The sequence below is a fragment of the Bos grunniens genome, chromosome 2 (genome assembly GCF_055505025.1).
Source record: "Bos grunniens cultivar Pamir isolate PY7600 chromosome 2, Bosgru_T2T1.0, whole genome shotgun sequence".
In the NCBI taxonomy this organism is placed as follows: domain Eukaryota; kingdom Metazoa; phylum Chordata; class Mammalia; order Artiodactyla; family Bovidae; genus Bos; species Bos grunniens.
The window spans coordinates 44,794,116-44,818,574 of record NC_141166.1 but is presented as its reverse complement, the minus strand read 5'-3'; the positions used below and the strand labels follow the sequence as shown (position 1 = coordinate 44,818,574).

At 43.6% G+C, this 24,459-nt stretch overlaps 1 protein-coding gene across 1 annotated transcript in view; it reads left to right on the top strand.

Annotated features, from left to right (window-relative positions):
• Nucleotides 1-1,524: 1,524 nt before the first annotated feature.
• The window catches only part of CTLA4 (cytotoxic T-lymphocyte associated protein 4), a 63,418-nt gene continuing 40,483 nt past the window's right edge, over nucleotides 1,525-24,459 (top strand). Inside the window, exon 1 of the mRNA XM_086366641.1 lies at nucleotides 1,525-1,741. The gene's annotated coding sequence lies outside the window, so the exon portion shown is untranslated. The remainder of the gene's footprint in view (nucleotides 1,742-24,459) is intronic.

The window sequence follows — 24,459 nt, the reverse complement described above, 5'->3', positions numbered from 1 at the left end:
AGGAGGGCATGGGGGAGAATGGATACATGTATATGTATATCTGAGTCCCTTTGCTGTTCACCTGCAACTACCACAACATTGTTAATTGGCTATAGCCCAATACAAAATAGAAAGGTTAAAGTTTTTTTTTTTTTTTTTTTAAGTGTCTGCTACAGATAGACCATGGATTTGTGTCAGGTAAGGGATGCAGCAAACCTATGGGGAGACTAGGAGAGCAAGGAAAAAGTTCTGTGATGAACTTTTTTTTTGAAAATAGTTGTGAATAGGTAATATTAGTACATGGAACAAAACTGAAGCATGAAAGAATATAGAGTGAAAAATAAGTCTTCCTTTCTCACCATCCACCTCCATTTTCTAATATTGTTAGTGTCTTGTATATCCTTTCAGAGATAGTATAGTAGGGATTATGTATGTGTAAATATATTATAGGCATGCTGCTGCTAAGTTGCTTCAGTTGTGTCCGACTCTGTGCGACCCCATAGACGGCAGGCCATCAGGCTCCCCCATCCCTGGGATTCTCCAGGCAAGAACACTGGAGTGGGTTGCCATTTCCTTCTCCAATGCATGAAAGTGAAAAGTGAAAGTAAAGTCACTCAGTCGTGTCCGACTCTTGGCGACCCCATGGACTGCAGCCTACCAGGCTCCTCCGTCCATGGGACTTTCCAGGCAAGAGTACTGGAGTGGGGTGCCATTGCCTTCTCTGATTATAGGCATAGGTATATGTATATACTCACATTATAGATATGGGTTTTATATATGTGTGTATATGTTAAACATACAGGTAATATATATGTTAATTATACCCACACAGGTGGTACAAATAAAATACTGTCTTTTACACATGTATCTTGGGGACCTTTTCATATCATTGCATATGGATTTGCCTCAATTTTAAAAATAGGTGCCTAGCATTTAATCTGATGGGTGTGTGTGTTCCATTTCAGTTGCTCAGCCGTATCCAACTCTTTGCAGACCCATGGACTGTACCCTGCCAGGCTCCTCTGTCCATGAGATTTCCCAGCTAAGATACTGGCATGGGTTGTTATGTCTTACTCCAAGGGATCTTCCCAACAAGTTACAAAAAAACCCCAAAACAATAAACTTTCTTCTGGGTATGTTATCTTGTATGTGTGTTACTGACCAGATGCCAATGATCTGTAAGATAAATGCCCAGGAAGAGGGTTGCAGAGTCAAATTTGAATTTGATAGACAGTACTGAATGTCTTTGAACCAATGTACACACTCATGGGATTGACCATCAAGAGGTCAAAGAAGGGAAGTACAGGGGTGAGGGAGTTGAAGAGGAGAGAGGGGCTGGATAACAGTAAATGTCGAATGTGGAGATTCTGGTGGAGCAGTTCCTGCCGCTGACAAAATCCAGGGTGTGGCCGCAGCCGGAAGTTGTTGGCGTGGGCTCGAGCACAGGCAAGGTCGAGGAAGTAGAGGAAGTTAAGGAACTATGAGGTGTCAGAGTGACTCACTGAGATGATGAGCCAGTCAGTTCATACTGGTTAGTTTGTCATTATCTTGAGAAAGGCGGTTGGAGAAGCCTTCAGCTTCTCTTTAACTCTGGCAAGGAAAAGATGCCTATGCCTCCTGATCCTCTTTCCACTCTGTGGAGCAGAAAACTCTTCACCACTGGAGCTTGCTGAGGAGGAAATGCATCGAAACCACGTGGCTGCTTCCAGGGACAGGCAATGATAACCCCAGTTTATATAGGCCTGTGTGGCTGTGGAAGCAGGTGAGTCTGTTTTACCAGATCCTTTGGCTTTCTAGTGAGTATCCATTAGGCCTGTGGATAGCTCATTTTACGACAAATCCAAACTTACGGGTGTTTATGACATTGTCAAATGAACACTGGCCTGGGGAGATACTTCCTTGGTAATGAAATCACTAACAATAATAATAACAATAGGGATTAAGGTGCTGAATCAGTTAATAATTGTGTTCAGTAGGTAGCAGAGAGAGACCTTAAAATCACTGGTTTAAACTAGAGAGGAGTTCTCTTTGCTCTCAAGTAATGTGTAAAGTTCAGGGATAAGCCTTCCACAAAAGGCGTAGCAGCTCCACAATGCCCTTGATGTCTCAGGTTCCTTCTCTCCTTATGCTCTGCCTCCCCGGTGCTGACTTCCATCCTCATGGTTTCTGGATGGCTGCTGAAGTTCCAGCCATCATACCCATGGTTTCATGCCGAAAGGAGGAAAAGGTCAGAGGTAAAAAGGATTATGCCAGATGAATCAGCATCTCCCACCCCCACCTTTTAATGAACTTTCACAGAAGTTTCACTCAGTAAAGAGAAATTTTCCTCTCACTGCACAGCTTACAGTCACATGGTCATCCCTATCTGCAGGGAGCCTGGGAAACGTAGACTTTAGCAGGACTCCTTGCAGCCCCCAACAGGTTGGATTCTGTTAGGAAAGAAAAAGAGAAGACTAGGTTTTGGCTCTGGGAGACTAGGTATTGGCTAGGTAACTGGCAATATCTCCCAAATTTCCTAGACACTTTACATTTTAAAAAGTGATTTTAATAGTGGTAAAATCTACATAACCTGAAAGTCACTATTTTAGCTATTTAAAAAAGTCTTATTTATTTGGCTATGTCAGGTCTTAGTTGTGGCGTGCAGGATCTTTCAGTTGTGGCATGTGGGATCGAGTTCCCTGACAAGGGATCGAACCCTGCCCCCCGAATTGGGAGCACAGAGTCTTAGCCACTGGACCACCAGGTTAGTCCCACTATTTTAGCTATTTTTTAAGTGTACAATTCAGTGACATTAAGTACCTTCACAAGTGTTGTATAACTATGACCACCATCCATTTCTAGAACTTCATCAGCTGCATCAGAAACTCTGTATCCATTAAACAATGATTTGATCACCATCCCCATCTCCCCTCAGCCACTGATAACCTCTATTCTACTTTCTACATCTTTGATTTTGCATATTTTAGGTACCACAGGTCATACAACATTTATCCATTTGTGACTGACTCCATTTCGCATAATATTTTCAAAGTTCATCCAATTGCACGCACCAGTACTGCATTCCTTTCTATGACTGAATAACATTCCATTGTATGGATATGCCACATTTTGTTTATCCAATTACATGTCAGTGGACACTTGGGTTGTCTTAGTCCATTCAGGCTGCTGTAATGAATTACCACAGACTGGGTTGCTTATAAAGAATAGAAGTTTATTTCTCACAGTTCTAGAGGTTCAAAGTCCAAGATCAGAGTGTCAGCATGGTCTGGTTCTGCTGAAGGTCCTCTTCTGCATTGCGGAAGGCTGACTTCTCATCCTGGTGGAAGGGGCAAAGGATCTCTGTGGGGCCTCTTTCATGGCAACACTAGTCCCTTTCGTGGGTGCTCTACCCTCATGACATGCTCACCTCCTAAAGACCCTGGCTCAGTACCATCACACTGTGCATTAGGATTTCAAGATAGGAATTTTGGGGAGACAGAAACATTCAGACCATAGAGATTGTTTCCAAAGTTTCACTACTGTAAATAGTGCTGCCATGAACATTGGTGTATAGACATCTGTTCAAGTTCCTGCTTTCAGTTCTCCGATTCCACCCATGTGGTAATTCTCTGGTTAACTTTTTGAGATGCTATCAAATGCACTTTACATTTTATTTATTCTTCACAAACTGGCCATTGTTGAAATCACACACTAAAATCCTGATGGAGAGCGGCCACCTACTCTGGATCCAGGTTATCCCCGGCAGGCTGATACTGCCCATTGCCTCCATTGGGGGACTCCTACGAATTATATGCCTCAGTGAGCTGGATGGAGTTTTCATTTTAGAAATGGGAAACAAATGTAAGAGGCTGAATCAGCGGTATTCCCCACTCTTCTCCGGGTAATGAGAGCTCTGCCAACTCTCCCGGACTCTGCCCTTTGCAGCCTTATTGGGTCTATACTGGATTCCCTAGACCAGTGGAGACTTGGAACCATGAAGTTCTAGGAGGGAGCTGTTTTCACTCCTATGTTCGAGCTCAAGCCAACCTGTCACAGATTTATCGAGGAGGAGGAAGATGGCCTTAGTTCATTTCATGCTCCAGTAATAGTTCTAAGTGTGCATTCTTCCAGTGGATAAGAATGTGGTCACTGGAGCCAGATGGCTTGTGTTCAGATCCCAGCTCTACTATTTGTTGTGTGACCTACATTAAAATTATTTCAAACTTCTCTGTGCTTCAGCTTCCTCACCTATAAATAGGGGATGAATGACAGTGCTTTACGTATTTCACATGATCGCCATGAGGGTTGCCTGAGTTGACGTGGTTAAGCAAGTACTTTAGAAAGGTGCCTACACTCTGGAAGGGCTCTGCAAGTGGGGGTCATGTTAGCAGTACTGACCTTATGATTATGCCCAGGAATGTAAATTCTCTAAACCGTAACAGTTAATAGAGAACTGATTATAGATTACCACTGTAGCTCTGGTAATTAAAAAAAAAAGAATAAAATTAGGAGGACACAGATGAACGAAGCATGGAGAGACACAGTCTTATGGTTTGAAAAAGCCTTTAACTGTTTTTGGCCTGATGTCACAAGCCTAGAAAATGCTAGCACTTGGCCTCTGAAATTTGTTAGACCTGTCTGATTCTGTGATCTGTATCTGTAACAAGGTATTTATTCAGTAGTCACCTTGCGCCATCTATAGGTCAGTATGATTTATTGCATTATCTGAAGAGTAGGCTGTGATCATCTTCAGACACAAAATGATTGACTTGATTTTTAAAAACTACTCACACCTCCTTTTTGCTCGGGAAAGCCTTTCTCCTTTTTTGGTTTGTTCTTTGCTTTTGTTTTTGGTAGATGCAGTGCTTTGCGTGACTATAAATAATCCTCTCTATGCAACAAGGGGAGAAATTTTGCCTTGAGATGCAGCTGTGAGTGAGGAGGGCATTGCATGCCCAGATTCTATTTGCTCACATGTTCCTCACAACCAGGAAATCCTTCCTTCTATGTTAAATGGCCAAGACGTCATTTTAAAAATCCGGTGAAGCTTGCATTTTCCCACAGTAAGGGGGGTGAACCAGGAATTGGAGCGATTTCTGCTTTCTATTGTCCTGGTGTTTTATTCTTAGCAGCAGCTGGCATAGGGAAGGCCACTGATTGTGATGTAAGGGGCAATGCAGGCAGGGGAAATCAGGGAGGACTGTCTGGAGGGGAGGAGGTGGGCTCTGGATTTTAGAAGAATGCGGGTGGCGGTAAAGGGGTTGGCTGGTGGCGATGATGACCTGTTGCCCTCTATACTGTACTCTGTGTTTACCGATTAAGAAAGCCTCAGCATATAAAAAGAAGAAACTTGTTTCTCATAAGTCTGCCTCGTATCAAGCTTTTTCCTTTGGGTCTTCATGTCTTTGTCTCTTTCCTGTTTCCATTCTAAGTTCCCTTACCCTCTTCCTGGTCCAAACCATTCTAGTTTCCTTTAGTTTCTGGAAAGCATGCTATCCATCACCAGAAGTTTTTGCATCAGCTGCCCAACCCCACCCCCTGTCTGGAACCATCCTTAGCTTGGTAACTCTTCTTCATCCTATAGATTTCAGATGAAGTCACTTCCAGAAGGAGGCCCTGCCTGATTCCCTAGACTAGGTGGAATCTCCTTGTACATGCTGTGCTTTGCATTCTTCCCTCTCTTTTGGAACTCCCATCACACTTGTCAGGTTACAGGTCTAACAACTGTCTTCTCTATACTGCAAGTATGGGGCTGTCTGTATCCCCACGGACCAGAAAGAGGCCCATGCAAGGGTCAGGAAGGAAAAAATAGCAGAAAAATTGTTCATCTTCCATTATTAAGTTTTCTTTGATGGTTTATTTTAGAGGCCAAGCTAACAGTGCCCATTCACCAATGCCTGGTAGTATTGGTGTGGGAGAACGTTGTGGGTACCATTTTCTCAGTCCAGAAATGGGGCAGGTGCTCTGGTGGCACTCTGTGGGCAGAGGAGGGACAATGCTCTAGGGTGGAACTTCTGCCGTCACTCCTGCCCCTGGGGATGGAGTAGGATGGTGACTGTGCCGGGTCGGGGTGGGGGGGCGTGGGGGGAGCGAGTGCTGGTTGGAATATAAGACCATCAAACTCAGGAAAAGGGAAAGTGGACTTTCCCCATTCAGTTAATTGAGAAAAGCCATTTCCCAGAGTGCAGAGGAGAATTGGAAAGATGGATTATGTCTGTAGTGCAATCTTTTAAAATATACACGATATTAGACAATAAGCTATACATAAACCACAAAAAAGATTGTGCAGAGGCTTAAATGGGTTGACTCCAACTGCGGATCCAAGCATTATGAACTGAGAGGAGATAGGAGGAGAAAGACTAAGGGACCCAGTTCTAAGCCTCATCTTTTGTTTTATCTCGAATATAATAAAATCCTGAGGTCTTGTTAAAAAAATAACGTCTATACTATTTTGAAGGTGAGAAAGAGAAAAGGTATCCTGTGAGGTTAATTTGGCTACAGTATTTAGGGTGAATTAGAGGAGACTGGTCCGGGACAGAGGGGTGAGTGTTAGGGCTGGAATGGACTCCACGAAGCAGTGTTTGAAGGAAGACCTAGGACTCAGAGTCTTTGGGGTGCTAAGGGTCCCAGTGGGGCATCTGGCTTAGTACTTAGTGTCAGGATAGTCCTGTGAGTGTTCTGCCAGAATTATTTGAGGCTCATGAGAGAACTGCTTTGGGTTGCCAGCAGGAAGCCCCTGGCTTGGCAAAGCTGAGATAAAAGTAGGAACTGGTGTTAGCATGCCATCCTGGTCTTTTGATTGGCCAAAGAGATGTAAGATTGACCAAGAGGAGGGCAGGACACTAGGTCTTGAGGGCTAGACCATGATAATAGTATGTTCTGTGGGTAACGAAGTCAAGGCACAAGGAAGCTCCCTGACTCTCCTTTAAGTTTTAGGAAAACCCTCATAGGCTCAGAGGAAGTTGCTTAGGATGTAGCCATGGAGTTGACTATGACCTTTGAATCCAGCCTGGCTAACACCATGTTGCTTATTTTGACAAGGGAAAACCCCAAGTGCTCGATTTAGGAACATGTACTGGGTTTTTTTTATTGGCCATACGGTTGGCTCCCCTAAGGGCAATGTTTCATTGTCAGGTAGCAGGTCATGTTCGAAAGCCATTCCTTGCTAGTCAAGTTCTTCAAAGTTTCTTCTTAGGAGCTACCCTTTGGAAAAAGCACTGACCTGGCAGAGGAGAGTCTGGGTTCTACTCCCAGCCTCACTACTCTGAAACTACGTCAATGAACAAGTCACTTCACCCACTTGGAACCCAGTTTCCTCCCTATAGCTTCCATCTCTCACATCTTATAACTCTAAATATGGTGCAGTCACTAGAGATAGTGATGAAGCTCATCTTGGTTCTAGAAACAAATACAGGTTCTGGAAAACAAATATATCACTATGATGGACTGTGTCCCCTTAAAATTCATATGCTGAAGCCCTAACTCCAAAAAAGAAAATAAACTCGATTCTGGAAAAGAAGCTACTCCTCAGCTGTGACACTTATAGTCTGTGTCTCCTAAAGCCCTAGTGATTTGCCTGACATGTTTTCCCCGACTCCAACCAATTCTCTGATGCCAACTGGGTCTCCAACAATTTACCCCATTTACCTGGAGTCAGGAAGCAACAGTTAGAACTGGACATGGAACAACAGACTGGTTCCAAATAGGAAAAGGAGTACGTCAAGGCTGTATACTGTCACCCTGCTTATTTAACTTATATGCAGAGTACATCATGAGAAATGCTGGGCTGGAAGAAGCACAAGCTGGAATCAAGATTGCTGGGAGAAATATCAATAACCCCAGTATGCAGATGACACCACCCTTATGGCAGAAAGTGAAGAGGAACTCAAAAGCCTCTTGATGAAAGTGAAAGAGGAGAGTGAAAAAGTTGGCTTAAAGCTCAACATTCAGAAAATGAAGATCATGGCGTCTGGTCCCATCACTTCATGGCAAATAGATGGGGAAACAGTGGAAACAGTGTCAGACTTCATTTTTTGGGCTCCAAAATCACTGGAGATGGTGATTGCAGCCATGAAATTAAAAGATGCTTACTCCTTGGAAGGAAAGTTATGACCAACCTAGATAGCATATTCAAAGCAGAGACATTACTTTGCCAACAAAGGTCCATCTAGTCAAGTCTATGGTTTTTCCAGTGGTCATGTATAGATGTGAAAGTTGGACTGTTAAGAAAGCTGAGCGCTGAAGAATTGATGCTTTTGAACTGTGGTGTTGGAGAAGACTCTTGAGAGTCCCTTGGACTGCAAGGAAATCCAACCAGTCTATTCTAAAGGAGATCGGTCCTGGGTGTTCTTTGGAAGGACTGATGCTAAAGCTGAAACTCCAGTACTTTGGCCACCTCATGTGAAGAGTTGACTCATTGGAAAACACTCTGATGCTGGGAGAGATTGGGGGCAGGAGGAGATGGGGACGACAGAGGATGAGATGGCTGGATGGCATCACTGACTCGAAGAACGTGAGTCTGAGTGAACTCCAGGAGTTGGTGATGGACAGGGAGGCCTGGCGTGCTGCGATTCATGGGGTCACAAAGAGTCGGACACGACTGAGCGACTGAACTGAACTGAACTGAACTGAACCTGGAGTTAGCATCAGATCCCACAAGCTAAAGGACTACCCCCTTTCCAGATGTCAGTTGCAAGTTCTGAGCCACCTGTCCTCTGTATAAATTGAGGGTTCTGATGATCCTCTCTTCAGGTTTGATAATTTGCTAGAATGGCTCACAGAACCCAGGAAAACTTTATGTCTACAGGTTTATTGGGGCTTTGCAGGTGGCACAGTGGCAAAGAATCCACCTGTCAATGCAGGAGGCACAAGAAACTCGGGTTCAATCCCTGGGTTGAGTCTCAGGGTCCCTATGAGGAGTCCCAGGAAGCTGATGACCCCCAACTGATAGCAAACATGTGTCCATGGACTTGATCTGGACCTTGGGTGTCTGTGGGGCAACAGCAGGTCTTGCCTGGGCTTTCTTGGTGCAACAGGATGTTGACATTACTCAGTGGAATAGAGAATGCAGGGCCGATGGCCAGATGCATGCTCCCGTGAACACGCTGTTTCTAGTTCCTGCTGTGAGCCTGTGAGCCTGAGATTGGCAGGCCAATCTCCCGAGGCTTGCAGTGAAACCTTCTTTATTCTCATTCCTGTTTTTGGAAGTATGTCTAATTTGGAAAGAGATCACACTGCCATCTGACTCCACGTTGTACTCTCAAAACTGTGTGTTAAGCAAAACTATTTCCTTCTCTTTTATCTGGCATTCACCCAACAGAATCAGAGTTCCGAATGTCATGCCAAAGGCACTTGCTGAGGAATCTTGAATACGAAGGATTTTTCCAAATTCTCATAGAAAAAATTATTTCATTTTACAGAAGTTTTTACTTTTTTTAAGATTTTTTTTTTGACATGGACCATTTTTTAAAGTCTTTCATTGAATTTGTTACAATATTGCTCCTGTTTTATGTCTTGGTCTTTGGCTGCAAGGCATGCGGGATCTCGACCAGGGATCAAACCCGCACCCCCTGCGTTGGAAGGTGAAATCTTAATCACTGACTGGATCACCAGGATGTCACCTAGAAACAGATATTTTAAAAAGTATGCACATCTAAAATGTGTAATCTATGGGCCAGATAGATTTTTCTATACTTAGAATTTTTGATTTTCCAGGATGTCTGAGATTTTATTGGTTAGTGCATACAAAATTGCATATATATATTTTATCTCCATAGGAGAATAAACTCTTTTCACCCATGTCAGAGGCATTTAAAAAAACAAGATTACCTTGCTCATGAAAATATTTATCATAGGAAGTATTAAAAACTATAGGGGCTTCCCATGTGGTGCTAGCGGTAAGGAACTTGCTTGCCAATGCAGGAGCTAGAAGAGCGTTCAATCTCTAGGTTGGGAAGTTCCCCTGGAGTAGGAAATGGCAACCCACTCCAGTATTCTTGCCTGGAGAATCATATGGACAGATGAGCCTGGTGGGCTACAGTCCACAGGGTCGCAGAGTCGAACATGACTGAAGCGACTTAGCATGCATGCATTAAAAACTATAACACTTGGAATTAGTTGGAGTACTGTGTAAGCATGCAGCATGACATTTTTATAAATGTACAGATGTTGATGCCTGCATCTAATTCACTTCTGAATCCTTCACAAACCCCACTCACTACTCTGCATGATACAGCCTTACTAAAGCTTTGTTGAATTAGTTTTTTTAAAAGTAAACAGTCTGAACCACTTATTTGCATACCCTTGGAGTTACCTTAACAGAAATGGGAGCCTTATTCAAAACAGACTAAGAGAAAGACCCAAGGGAGCACAGATTTTCAACTTGTGGTTTCCGATATTCACAGTTCATGGGTGCCAATGCTTGCTGTCTCTTGACACTTCCACATTCAGTACAGTGCAGTTCATTGCTTTGATCTATTTTCTTTTATGCTTCACTGAGCACATAGTTGCAGGCCAGATTTTAAAAGCCATCCATAGGTGGCCAGCTGTCTGGTGGTGGATCTGAAAAGAAGGAGCTATCACTCCCTGAGACACTCACTGAGACACTCGTTCTGGAGACGAGGACAGCCCAGCTTCAGCTTTCTGAATTTCTGTTCTCCCCTTAGGCTCTCAAAATCTGTCAGAATTCTTGGTTGTAGGCAATAAAAACAGACATCAACTGATTTAATGTCACTAATTAAAATGACATTGGGCTGCTTGTAGGGAGACCCAGGCTTGGAGGTAGAGGAGCAAAGCACAGTACCCACAGTCGGGCCACTCAGTGCTCGGGGGAGGGCACCACTGCCGCTTCCAGATGCTGTGCTCTCTTGTTGACATGGCAGCACTTCTGCACCACGTAGAGAATGGGGACAGCATATAACCACTGCTGCTGTGGAACTGTGATCTTGCCACCACCTCTGGAGAGGGAGGGCCTCAGAGTCACCTCTTCTTTGCATCACTAGCACCGGATTCACAGTCCAGAGTGGGTGCTTCTGATTGGTGGGTCCTGCATCCTAGACCCATATAGCTACTTGCAGGGGGTTCCTGGAAAGGTAATGTCTCACATTTCAGTTTTTATAATGGCGAGCAGCCTCTGCCTTTCTTGAAGACTCATAAGAAAGGCAACTCCTCAAATAAACAGTAGGCAGCTAAAAGAAATGACAACTGTCTGTGATATGAACTAAACTATACCAACATTGGGCTTCTGAGGTGGCTTAGTGGGTAAAGAATCTGCCTGCAGTGCAGGAGCTGCAGGAGATGTGGGTTTGATCCCTGGGTTGGGAAGATCCTCTGGAGTAGGAATGGCAACCTTCACCAGTATTCTTGCCTGTGAAGTCCTGTGAAAGAGGAGCCTGAGGGGCTACAGTCCATGGAGTCACAAAGAGTGGGACATGGCTGAAATGACTGAGCACTCATACCAAAGTCACCTCCTCTAAGAGAGAGGATACAAACTTTACTGTATGCAGATTATTAAAAATCAAGCCAAACAAAAACTACCAGTAGTAACCATGATAGCAAGGAGATACTTTATTCCTTGCCTTTTAAAATGCTGCTTATCATGAGAACCATTTCAAATGTAGTTGTTTATAATTTACTATCAGTTCAGTTCAGTTCATTCGCTCAGTCATGTCCTACTCTTTGCGACCCCATGAATTGCAGCACGCCAGGCCTCCCTGTCCATCACCAACTCCCAGAGTTCACTCAGACTCACGTCCATCTAGTCAGTGATGCCATCCAGCCATCTCATCTTCTGTCGTCCCCTTCTCCTCCTGCCCCCAATCCCTCCCAGCATCAGAGTCTTTTCCAATGAGTCAACTCTTTGCATGAGGTGGCCAAAGTACTGGAGTTTCAGCTTTAGCATCATTCCTTCCAAAGAAATCCCAGGGCTGATCTCCTTTGGGATGGACTGGTTGGATCTCCTTGCAGTCCAAGGGACTCTCAAGAGTCTTCTCTAACACCACAGTTCAAAAGCATCAATTCTTTGGTGCTCAGCCTTCTTCACAGTCCAACTTTCACATCCATACCTGACCACAGGAAAAACCATAGCCTTGACTAGACAAACCTATGTTGGCAAAGTAATGTCTCTGCTTTTGAATATGCTATCTAGATTGGTCATAATTTTCCTTCCAAGGAGTAAGCGTCTTTCAATTTCGTGGCTGTAGTCACCATCTGCAGTGATTTTGGAGCCCCCCAAAATAAAGTCTGATACTGTTTCCACTGTTTCCCCATCTATTTCCTATGAAGTGATGGGACTGGATGCCATGATCTTTGTTTTCTGAATGTTGAGCTTTAAGCCAACTTTTTTACTATACAAGGAGCTTTTAATTTTGTCTAAATATTTTACTTAAGGGAGTTTTGCTTTTTCTTTTTCCCCTTTAGAAATCTACATTATTGGTAGGCTATGTTATCGGGTTGATGTGGGTTACTTTTTGTTCATGGAGGTAGATTATGCTTCTAGAAACTTCCAAATGGAAGAACTTCAATCCTTAAAATCTCTGTGGGGATAATCAGGTTTTTCTTAACTCATTTAGTCACTATCTCCTTGGATTGAACAAGAAGTCAGAATTAGAGCCTAATAGGCCATTTCTATTTAGATGGGGAAAAAAGTGTCCTATTTCATTAGGTTTGTACTACGTCACTTTGTCACCAAAGGTTTCCAGGTACAGAGGTGCAGACTCAGAGTGCTGGGTGCGTGGTGTGGTGGTGAGAAAAGGAGAGAGTGAAATGGTGGGAAGGGTGAGAAGTCAGAAATGGAGGTTCCTGAATTGTGCTGGACGAGATTACCCCCCAGAGAGCAGCCTCCCAGCCTAAACCCTGCTGATGCTGGACCAGTTATTTCAGACGGTCAAACATAGTCCAAAACATTGCTACAAATGAATTGGGGTTGTTCTAAAATGATTTTCACCTCTTCATTGACAACAGCAAGTCTCGATCCAAGGGAGCGTAGGGAGTAGGTATTAATATATACACTCATATATAATACTTCTATACATCATTGTTTAATTAATTAGCGAATTAATTCACTCTGTAACTATTTACTAAGACCCTATTATGTACTAAGCATCACACTGTTTTACAATTGCTGCCTCATCTAATAATCCCTCTAACAACCCTATCCTCTGTAGATCTAATTCCTTCCCCTATTTGAAAGATAAGACAATGAGGTTCAGAGAGCTCAAGAGGCAGAAGAACTTGAATCCACATCACTTGTCTCCAAAGTCTGTGATTCTAGCCACTGTTTCTTGTGATCTGAACACTACCTCTGAATACTGAGGTGACCAGCAGACAGTATCTACCCTCCATGGTGGCTGGACATCAGAAAAGAAAAGACACATCACCATATGGTGTAATTTTTTCTGTAATACTATTGTGTAGATTTTGAGGTTTGTGCTTGCTCAGTTGTGTCTGACTCTTTGCAACCCTGTGGGCTGTAACCCACCAGGCTTCTCTGTCCATGGGATTATTGAGCAAGAATACTGGAGTGGGTTGCCGTTTCCTACTCCAGGGGATCTTCCTGACCCAGGGATCGAACCTGCATCTCTGCATTCTCTGCAGCTCACTGCATTGGCAGGCAAATTCTTTACCACTGAGCCACCTGGGAAGCCCAATACTGTTGTATCAAGAGCCCAGAGGAGAGATATCTAAGCCAGCCAAGGTTTGGATGGGAGGTAGTTCATGAAGGTTTTTATGTTTTCAAAGGTTCTTCTTTTTTTAGTGATAAAATTTGATAATGAGTTTGATATCCTTCTAATTAAATTATTTATTTAGGCTGCACACTGTGGCATTTGGGGTCTTAGTTCCCTGACCAGGGATTGAATCTGTGCCTCGTACATTGGAAGCTTGGCGTCTTCACCACTGGACCACCAGGAGGTAAAACGAGCTAAGTGATGAAGGGTGACCAAGATGTTTCACAGGAAAAACATATGTACAGGCATAGAAGTGTGACATGGAACAGGCGCACACCTGTTCCATGGCTCGTGTGCATAAAAGGAGACACACACAGAGAAGGAGAATCTGAAACATGGCTAGAAGGATATGCAGAAGTAGTGTAGGTGAAGAAAGGGTACAGATTTGAGAGCCACTTGGAAAGTAGATTCAACAGAACTTGGTGACTGATTATATATGAGGAATGTGGGATCCACAAATTTTTAAAAGAGTATCTTTTAGAGTAGTATTAGGTTTACAGTAAAATTAAGAGGAAATAAAGATTTCCCATATATCCTTCCCCCCACATGCATAGCCTTCCCATTACAAACATTCCCCAACTAGAGTGGTACATTTATTATACAGATGAACCTATGTTGACACATTACTATCCAAAGCCTGTAGTTTACATTAGGATTCACTCTTGGTGTACATTCGATGCATTTGGACAAATGCGTAATGGCGTGTACCCATTATTATAGTAACATATACTTATATGTATCATTGTTTAATTCATTGCCCTTTAAATCATCTGTGCTCCATCTATTTATCCTTCCTTTCTTAATACCCCCTGATAACAATATCCATTGTCTGGACCTACAACAGTTTATTTATCACTCACTTACTAGAGGATATCTTGGTTGCTTTCAAGTTTCGTTGTTGTTGTTGTTCAGTTGCTAAGTTTGTCTGACTCTTTGTGACCCCATGGACTGCAGCATCCCAGGCTCCTTTGTTCTTCACTATCTCCTGGATTTTGCTCAAAGTCATGTTCTTTGAATCAGTGATGCTATCTAACCATCTCATCTTCTGGCACCTCCTTCTCCTATTGCCTTCAATTTTTCCCAGCATCAGGGTCTTTTCCAATGATCCAACTCTTGCATCAGATGGACAAAGTATTGAAGCTTCAGCTTAAGCATCAGTCCTTCCAATGAATTCAGGATTGACTTCCTATAGGATTGACTGATTTGATCTCCTTGCAGTCCAAGGGACTCTCAAGAGTCTTCTCTAGCACCAAAGCCTTCTTTATGGTCCAACTCTCACATCTGTACTTTACCATTGGAAAAACATAGCTTTGACTATATAGACTTTTATCAGCAAAGTAATGTCTCTGCTTTTGAATATGCTGTCTAGGCTTGTCAACGCTTTTCTTCCAAGAAGCAAGTATCTTTTAATTTCATAGATACCATGGCTACAGTCACCATCTGCAGTGATTTTGGAGCCCAAGAAAATAAAATCTGTCACTGTTTCCACTTTTCCCCCTTCTATTTGCCATAAAGTGATGGGACCAGATGCCATGATCTTAGTTTTTTGAATGTTGAGTTTTAAGCCAGCTTTTTCACTCTCCTCTTTCATCCTCACCAAGAGGTTCTTTAGTTCCTCTTTCACTTTCTGCCATTAGAGTGGTATCATTTGCATATCTAAGGTTGTTCGTATTTCTCCTGCAATCTTATTCCAGCTTGTGATTCATCCAACCCAGCATTTCACATGTGTACTCTAGAGTCAGGCATGATTGAGTGACTAACACACACATACACACACACACACACACAAACACGCACACACTGTGTATAAGTTATATAAGCAGGGTGACAATATATAGCCTTATTGTACTCCTTTTTCAATTTTGAACCAATCAGTTGTTCTATGTCTGGTTCTAACTGTTGTTTCTTGACCCACACACAGGTTTCTCAGGAGACAGGTAAGGTGGTCTGGTACTCCTATCTATTTAGGAATTTTCTGCAGTTTATTGTGACCCACACAAAAGCTTTAGCATAATCAATGAAGCAGAAGTAGATGCTTTTCTGGAATTCCCTTGCTTTCTCCAGGATCCAGTGAATATTGGAAATTTGATCCCTTTTTCTCTGCTTCTTCAAAACCAGCTTGGAAGTTCTTGGTTCACATAGTGCTGAAGCCTAGCTTGAAGGATTTTGAGCATTACTTTCCTTGCATGTGAAATGAATGCAATTGTACAGTAGTTTGAACATTTTTTGGCATTGCCGTTCTTTGGGGTTGGAATAAAAACAACTTTTCCTGTCCTTTGGCCGCTGCTGGAGTTTTCCAAATTTGACTCAAAACTGACATATTGAATGCAGCACTTTAACAGCATCATCTTTTAGGATTTTAAATAGCTCAGCTGAAATTCCATCACCTCCACTAGCTTTGTTTATGGTAATGCTTCCTAAGGCTCTCTTGACTTCACACTCAAGGATATCTGGCTCTAAGTGAGTGACCATGCCACAGTGGTTATTTGGGTCATTAAGACTTTCCTTGTATAGTTCTTCTGTGTATTCTCGCCACTTTTCTTAATCTCTTTTGTTTCTGTTAGGTCCTTACTATTTCTGTCCTATATTGTGCCCATCCTTACATGAAATGTTCCTTTGATAGCTCCAATTTCTTTGAAGAGATCTGTAGTCTTCCCCATTCTATTGTTTTCCTCTACTTCTTTGCATTGTTCATTGAAGATGGCCTTCTTATCTCTCCCTGCTATTCTCTGGAACTCTGCATTCAGTTGGGTATATGTTTCCCTTTCTACCTTGCCTTTTACTTTTCTTGATTCCTCGGCTATTTGTAAAGCCTCCTCAGACAACCACTTTGCCTTGTTGCATTTCTTTTTGTTGGGGATGGTTTTGGTCACTGCCTCCCGTACAATGTTATGAACACAGTTCTTAAGGCACTCGGTCCACCAGATTCCAAGTTTCAGCAGTTAGGAATAAAGCTGCTATAAATATCAGTGTGCAGATTCTTGTGTGAACATAAAGTTTTCATCTACTTTGGATAAAGAAGAAGGCGTGTGATTGCTGGATCATATGGTCAGAGTATGTTTAGTTTGTTAAGAAATCACAAAACAATCTTTTAAAGTGGCCATACCATTTTGCATTCCCACCAGCAATGAATGAGTGTTCCTGTTGCTCTTCACCAACCGACGTTGTTAGAGTTCTGCGTTTTGGCCATTCAAATTGTGTAGTGGTATCTTATTGCTTTAATTGGCATTTTTCTGATAACATATGATGTGGGACATCTTTTCATACACATATTTGCCATCTGTATCTTTTCTTTGATGAGGTATCTTTGAAGGGCTTTGGCCTATTTTCAGACTGGACTGTTTCTTTTCTTATTGTTGACTTTTAAGAGTTCTTTGTGTATTTTGGAGAACAGTATTTTATCAGATGTGTCTTTTGCAAATATTTCCTCCCAGTCTGTGGCTCGTCTTCTCATTATTTTGACATTGTATTTCACAGAGCAGAAGTTTTAAATTTTAATGAACTCTAGTTTATCAATTATTTCTTTCATATATTGTGCCTTTGGTGTTGTTTCTGAAAAGTCATTACCATACCTAAGGTTCCATACCCTAGGTTGTCTCCTATGTTATTTTATAGGGATTTTATAGTTTGAAGTTTTAAATTTGGGTCTATGATCCATTTTGATTTATTTTTTGTAAATAGTGTAAAGTTTGTGTCTAGAGTCTTTTTTTTTTTTTTTTTTTTTTGCATATGGATGTCCAGTTTTTCCAGCACCATTTGTTGAAAATAGTGTCTTTGCTCCACTATATGGCTTTTGATCCTTTGTCAAAGATTAGTTGACTATATTTATATGTGCCTGTGTCTGGGTTAAATTCTTATTTTATTCATAGTGTTAATGGACACCTGCTTTAAGCCAAGTACTGTAGTAAATTTTGGAAATACAGACTACAGTAGGAGAGATGTCATCCCTGTTCTCATGGATTGTACAGTGTATAGAAAAGAAAGGGTCAAAGGTAACTCAAGATTTCTAGTTTGGATGATGGGTCAGGAAATCCAGAAGCAGCACTAGGTTGATGTGGGAAGATGCTTAGTCCTGGGGAGTTCGACATTTCTGTGTTTCATAAAAAACAGCCAGTAGGTAGTTGGGCATTCAGATGTGGAGCTAGGAGAGCTTGAGCTTGAGATATAGATTTGGGCACCATCTTGCATGGATTTGGTAGTGGAAACCATGCATGTAAGTGTAATTGCTCAAGGAATGTGTATTGGGGTTGGTGGGGAAGGGAAGGAGTCAGACAATGGAATTCTGAGGAACTCTAGTATTTGCAGGAAGAGAAATGGAGAGGACTACAGAGAAATTGCAAACCGGTGGTCAGAGAGGTAGGAGGGAACTGTGAGAGAGTCATGCTATGGAAGTCAAGTTGTTATGAGCCGAATTGTGCCCCTCTCCCCCTACCCCACACCAAAATTCATTTGCTGAGGCCCTAATTCCCAATGCACCGTGTTTAGAGGTAGACTTTAAGGAGATAAGTGAAGTAGCTCGGTAGTGTCTGACTCTTTGTGACCCCATGGACTGTAGCCTACTGGACTCCTCTGTCCATGGGATTTTCCAGGCAAGGTTACTGGAGTGGGTTGCCATTTCCTTCTCCAGGGGATCTTCCTGTCCCAGGGATCAAACCCAGGTCTCCCACATTGTGGGCAGACACTTTACCATCTGAGCCACTAGGAGATAAATAAGGTTACATTGGGCTTTCCTGGTGGCTCAGATGGTAAAGAATCCACCTGCGATGTAGGAGACTTGGGTTTGACCCCTGGGTTGGGAAGATCCCCTGGAGGAGGGCATGGCAACACACTCCAGGATTGTTACCTGGAGAATACCCATGGACAGAGGAGCCTGGTGGGCTACAGTCCATGAGGTCACAAAGAGTCAGACACGACTGAGCGACTAAGCAGAGCACAAGGTTATATTAAGTCATACTGATGGAACCCTAATCCAATAGGACTAGTGTCTCTATAAGAGGAGGAAAAAACACCAGAGATTGCTCTGTCATACTCCACATGCATAGAGGAGAGGCTATGTGAGAACTCAGAGGGGCTTCCCAGGTGGCGCTAGTGGTAAAGAACCTGCCTGCCAGTGCTGGAGATATAAGAGACATGGGTTTGATTACTTGGGTTGGGAAGATCCCCTGAGAAGGAAATGGCAGCCCACTCCAGTACTCTTGTCTGGAGAATCCCATGGACAGAGGAGCCTGGTGAGCTACAGTCCATGGAGTGGCAAAGAGACGGACACAACTGAAGCGATTTAGCACACGTGCCCAAAGACTGAGAGAGACAGTGTCATCTCTAAGTCAGGAAGAGAGGCCAAACTGGGAACTAGCCCTGTCAGAACCTTGATCTTGGGGATTCACCCTCCAGAACTATGAGAAAGCAAATGTCTGTTGTTTGAGCCACCTAGCCTATGGTATTTTGTTATGGAAAGTTGAACAATTCCAAGGGAGTAGAGAGTTTCAAGGATAGTTTAGAGAAAGATAAATGTCAACAAAGGTAAGAATAGACATGTGCTCTCTGAATTTGGTAATCCTGCGACCCTAGCAAGAGCAAGGAAGGACCAAGTCTGTCAGAAGACAGACTGAAGTGAGATTACATCAGCAGGAGGAGGGGACCGCATGTTTTATACACAAGCATAGCCTCCAGGCTGGAGTCTGGCAGCTCCTACCACCTGTGTTTGTAATTCTGTAAACTCTTTGTGCAGATTCCCCCAGGGACCAGCTTTGCAGTGGTTCATGATTGTGAACCATGTAACAGGTTCACAATCATGCCTGCTGAATGGCTTCCTTGGCCATGTGCCGGCTTAGGTGTAAAGTCATCTCGACCAGTGAGGCAGCCTTATTTAATAGTATGAGGGATGTGAATTTTGTGCTTTCTAGGCACCAGGCATTTGTCCTAAACCCTTTGCATATATTTTCCCATGTAATTTTTACAACTTTATGAATTAAGCACTATTATTATTATGCTCATTTTTCTTATGGAAAAACTGAGCTATAGTTTCAGACAACCTGACCACAGGACTCAAGCCTTTAACCACTATATTCTGTAGCTCATATCCTTTTAGCATCTGCTTCTCAGGTGACCTGGTGGTAAAGAATCTGCCTGCCAATGCAGGAGACCCAAGAGGTGCCAGTTCGATTCCTGGGTCAGGAAGATAGGAAATGACAACTGCAGTATTCTTGCCTGGAGAAGTCTGTGGGCAGAGGAGCCTGCCAATCTACAGTCCATGGGGTTGCAAAGAGTCAAACATAGCTGAGCAACTGAGCATGCATATCCCTGTGTGCAGACCCCTGGATCTGCCCTGTGGAGGCTTGAGGAACTGACTTGTGTCCTCTGGGCCTCAGGATCCTAACATGCACTGTGTAGACTTTGGGGAAGATGATTCTCTAAGGTGCTTTCTGACTCTAATGGTCGGTGATCTGATGGTTTGGACTAAATTATACTCTAGTGACCTGGCATTAACCTCTGCAGAAAAGTTAACCAGACGTTTTCAGTCAGGATCGGTTATCAGTCACCAAGTGGGGAAGGGGAGAATGGGGTGAACTAGGAGATTGGGACTGACATATATACACTGTTGATATTATGTATAAATAGATAATTAACGAGAACCTAATGTATAGCTCAGGGAACCCTACTCAATGCACTGTGGTGACCTAAAGGGGAAGGCAATCCAAAAAAGAGGGGATATGAGTATACTTATAACTGATTCACTTTGTTGTACAGTAGAAATTAGCACATTGTAAAGCAACTGTACTCTAATAAAAATTAATTTATGAAAAAGATCAGTTATCAGGACCCTGAGAAGATCCTGTATCGAGTGTCTTGCCTATGACACACCACCCCCTATTTATGCAGCCAGGGAACATGGGGAACCCCCCAACAGTTGACAGGGAGTGGGGGCATGTACACAGGGTGACTGAGAGGCTTGATGTAGGCTCCACTTCAGGCAGGATGGTAGTGGGCTTGGGAGAAGCCCCTGACTCTTACCCCATGTTGCTGCTTCCACTCCTTGGCTGGGAAGTGAGGAGAGTTCTGGCTGAGGGTCCGTGATCAAGAATTTCATGGAGGAGAACAATCAGCCGGTCACCACCACAGCTGTTGAAGGGTTTACCAGTGTCAGTGCTGCCTTGGGGTACGTAAGGGTCTGGGGAAATTTTTCTTCCAGTGCCCTTGTCCATCTAAGCAATTTGATTAAAAGCATCTCACAGAAATTGATGGATCCATGTGAAGTCCATATGATTTGTCAATGAAGACATAGATTGGTGAGTAGAGAAGAGATACTTAAGTATTTACTTATTGTCCTGTTATTGTACATAAAGATCCCTGGTTAGATCTGGCAATCACTTTGTAATCTTTGTTGTCAGATTCATGATTCCTGGATAATTTTTTGTATCTGCTGTGATGAAAAGGTAGCAATGCTATTATCACGTCATGGCTCCTCAGAACCTGTTTGTATCGAAACTCTATAGACCTTCTAGCTTCTGTCATCTACTCATTTCATTTGTTTAATGTCGATTACAGCATTAGTCATTTTACTGCATCATCCATCAGGCTGCCTCTGAATACTGGCTTCCAGTGCTTGTCACACATGTTGTTATTGCACTTCTCTGAGAATGATCACAAATATAAGTCATACTCAGAGAGCACAGGAAAATGTGAACAATCATTTGGTTTTTGGTCATGTTCAGAATTTTGTAGCATAAGATGGAACAGCATATCTTTCAATTGCATCTTCTTTTAAAATTTGTAGATCATTATCATTCCGTTCCTAGAACGTGATCTTCTTCCACGATGACTACACCTCCGTCTTTCATACACCACGCAAGCTGGGAGGAGAGGCAAAGCGCTCATAGGCAGGTGGGGGAGTGTGGTCTCATTCATGTAAGGAATCAGTGTCCCATGCCAGGCACAGCTTAAAACTGACCCAAGAGAGCATGAGGTCACCAGCCAGTTGGAGGCAGGGTGGGGGGGCCTCACTTGGAAGGATCTGTAGTGGGAGGCAGAATGGTGCTGGGGGAGGGGTGCATTACATAAAGTACACCTGCCCCATCCTGCCTTCCTTAGTGCTATAGCTGGAGGCAGCACTTTGGTCAGGACATGGACAGATTAGAGTCTGTGCACCTGTCTGCACATGTGACTCAAACTGGAAGATTGGTTGGTAGTGGTCTGTAATTGTTTGCTATTGCTGCCATAACAGACTGTCTATATATTTAGTGGCTTAAAGCAACTCATCTATTATCTCACAGTCAGAAGTCTGGGCGCTCAGCTAGTTCTCCATCCCAGATTTCACAAGGCTAGAGTCAAGGTCTGGGCAGGTCTGTGATCCTTTCTGGATGCTCCAGGGGGAATCTGCTCACAAGCTCATTCAGATGGTTGGCACAATTCAGCTCCCTGTGGTTACAGGAATGAGGGTCCCGTTTCCTTACTGGATGTTGACCAGGTGTCGTTCTCAGCTAGAGGCCACCTGCATTCCCTGGCCCATGGCCTCTTTTCACCCATCGTCAGTGCCAGCAGCAGTAGGCTGTCTTCCTCATGCTTTGAATCTTTTGGATTTTCCCTTTCATCTCTTTCATCTTCTGCCTCTGGCTGGAGAAAGTTCTCAGCTTTTAAGGGCTCATGTGATTAGATTGGGCCCACCTGGATAATCCAGCATACTCTAATTTCTCTATTAAGGTCTATACCTTAATTATATCTGCATAGTCCCTTTTGCCATATAACATAACAGATTTAGAGGTTCTAGGGTTTGAAGTATGAACATCTTTGGAGGCCATCATTCTGCCCACCCCCGGGATCACTGGTAGCCCTATCCTACATCTGATATGAATAAGCTTCATCCAAATTAGGATGTTAGCACCATTCTGGCAGTTCAATACTGCATGGACCTGGGAAAATAAATACCCTACTGGCCAGCAGGAGCAATCTGCTTAGCAGTCCACCCCCTTGGAATGAGCCCTGGCCATTGTGTCTGGGGCCACCCCATGAGCATGGTCCCAGAGCTCCTTGGATCTTGTGGTCCCCTCTCCAGGTGGGTAGGGGGTTTGGGGCAGAGGGCTGGAGTGTGTGAGAACATCCCCAAAGGGAGAAGCAGGGACAGACCAACACAGGTCCCTGTTTGGGTTCCTGCCTAGATGGTACTGCTAATTCTGGGTGTTCCCAGGCAGTGGAGAAAAGCTCTTGAGATGGGCCAGGATAGGGGCCCTGCTTACTTGGTCCCAAGGGCAAGAAGTGCTGCTTCCAGCAACTAAACTGATAAGAACTCCACTTTCATTTTCTTTGTGTAATATCTCCAGAGTTCAGGCCAATACCCTGTTGGGTTTGTCCTGCTCAGGCAATGGTGTATAACAGAGCCTCCAGAGGCTTTCATTTCAGCCTTTGCTCAAGTCCCAGATATTGTTTCAAGAGACCATTCTGGCTGGATGACCTTAGACAAATTACTTCATTAGGTGAGCCACAGTCTCTTCATCTGAGTAGTGAACTGAGGGCAATGATAGTGAACACTAACACTCTGAGGGCTGACAGATATCATAGCTACTTTACACTCGTATCTGCCTCGTTATTTTCACCTTTTAATGTTGTGATGATCAAGTAAGTTGGCATATTGTAAAAATTCCTGGAATACAATAAGCGATCCATGTGTGCTATGCGCTCAGTCGTGTCTGACTCTGTGACTCCATAGCCCACCAGGCTCCTCTGTCCATGGGATTCTCCAGACAAGAATACTGGAGTGGGATGACATTTCTTATCTTCCTAACCCAGGAATTGAACCCATGGTCTCTTGCATCTCCTGCATTGACAGGTGATTCTTTACCACTAAGCCACCTGGGAAGCCCCCAAGCAGTCCAGACATTCAACAACAAGTGTGAACCGAGCTGGTAAATGGTTAACAACTGGCTCTCTGGGGAAGGTGAGGAGGTGGATTTGGAGTATTGCCGATGGCCAGGGTGTACAGACACCCACCCAGCTAACTTCAGACTAACAATATAGTGTCACTGAATGCGGAGTTGAGAAGTGATGCTAACCACTGGCTCCATGGGCAGGGGGAGCCAGATCCAGCACCCACCAGAAGGCTGAGCTCTTCATTTGTGCCAGTTACGGTGTTCACACTGGAGATACAGAAGCGCATATGATGGCGCTTATAGTTCTCCTCCTGGCGCTCTTTTTCCTTTCCCCAACTGAAAGTCCGAGTCTCCCAAATGCTTTGTAAAGGAGACCTAGTTCTAGGTAGAGAAGCGTGAACCTGGTAACCTCTCAAGGTGTCTGTCGGCTCTTGCCTGAACCAGAAGAGGAAGTGTTATTTCTGGTTTCTTTGCAAGCCAGCAGTCTTGTTTCCACAGAGCTGAGTCGAGTAAGATTAAAGCCAGAAGCGTGCTTCCTCTCATTGGTTTGGGGTTTGGTGTCGGTGGAGATATTTCATTTCCTGGAGGCCCATTCTCTCGTGCTAGGAGGGGAAGGTGCTGGCTCATCCATTCATTATCATGAGGACTGAATGACCCTGGTGAGAACCAGAGTCATTTCCCAGTTGTCTGAGGTCTGACCCGTAACCAGGCTCACGCGTCATTCCCCCAAGCACGGCAAGAATGCCAGGGGTTCCATTAAATTAGCATGTGGTCTTCTTAATACGGAAGCCATTGAATGGTTCTCAAGTGGGAGAGAGATTTTTTGCAGATTGTAGAAGGAAGTAGGCTGTGAAACATCTATGTAGAATACTTGGAAATGCATAAACTGGTAAAACTGGAGAGCAAGTAGAAGTAGG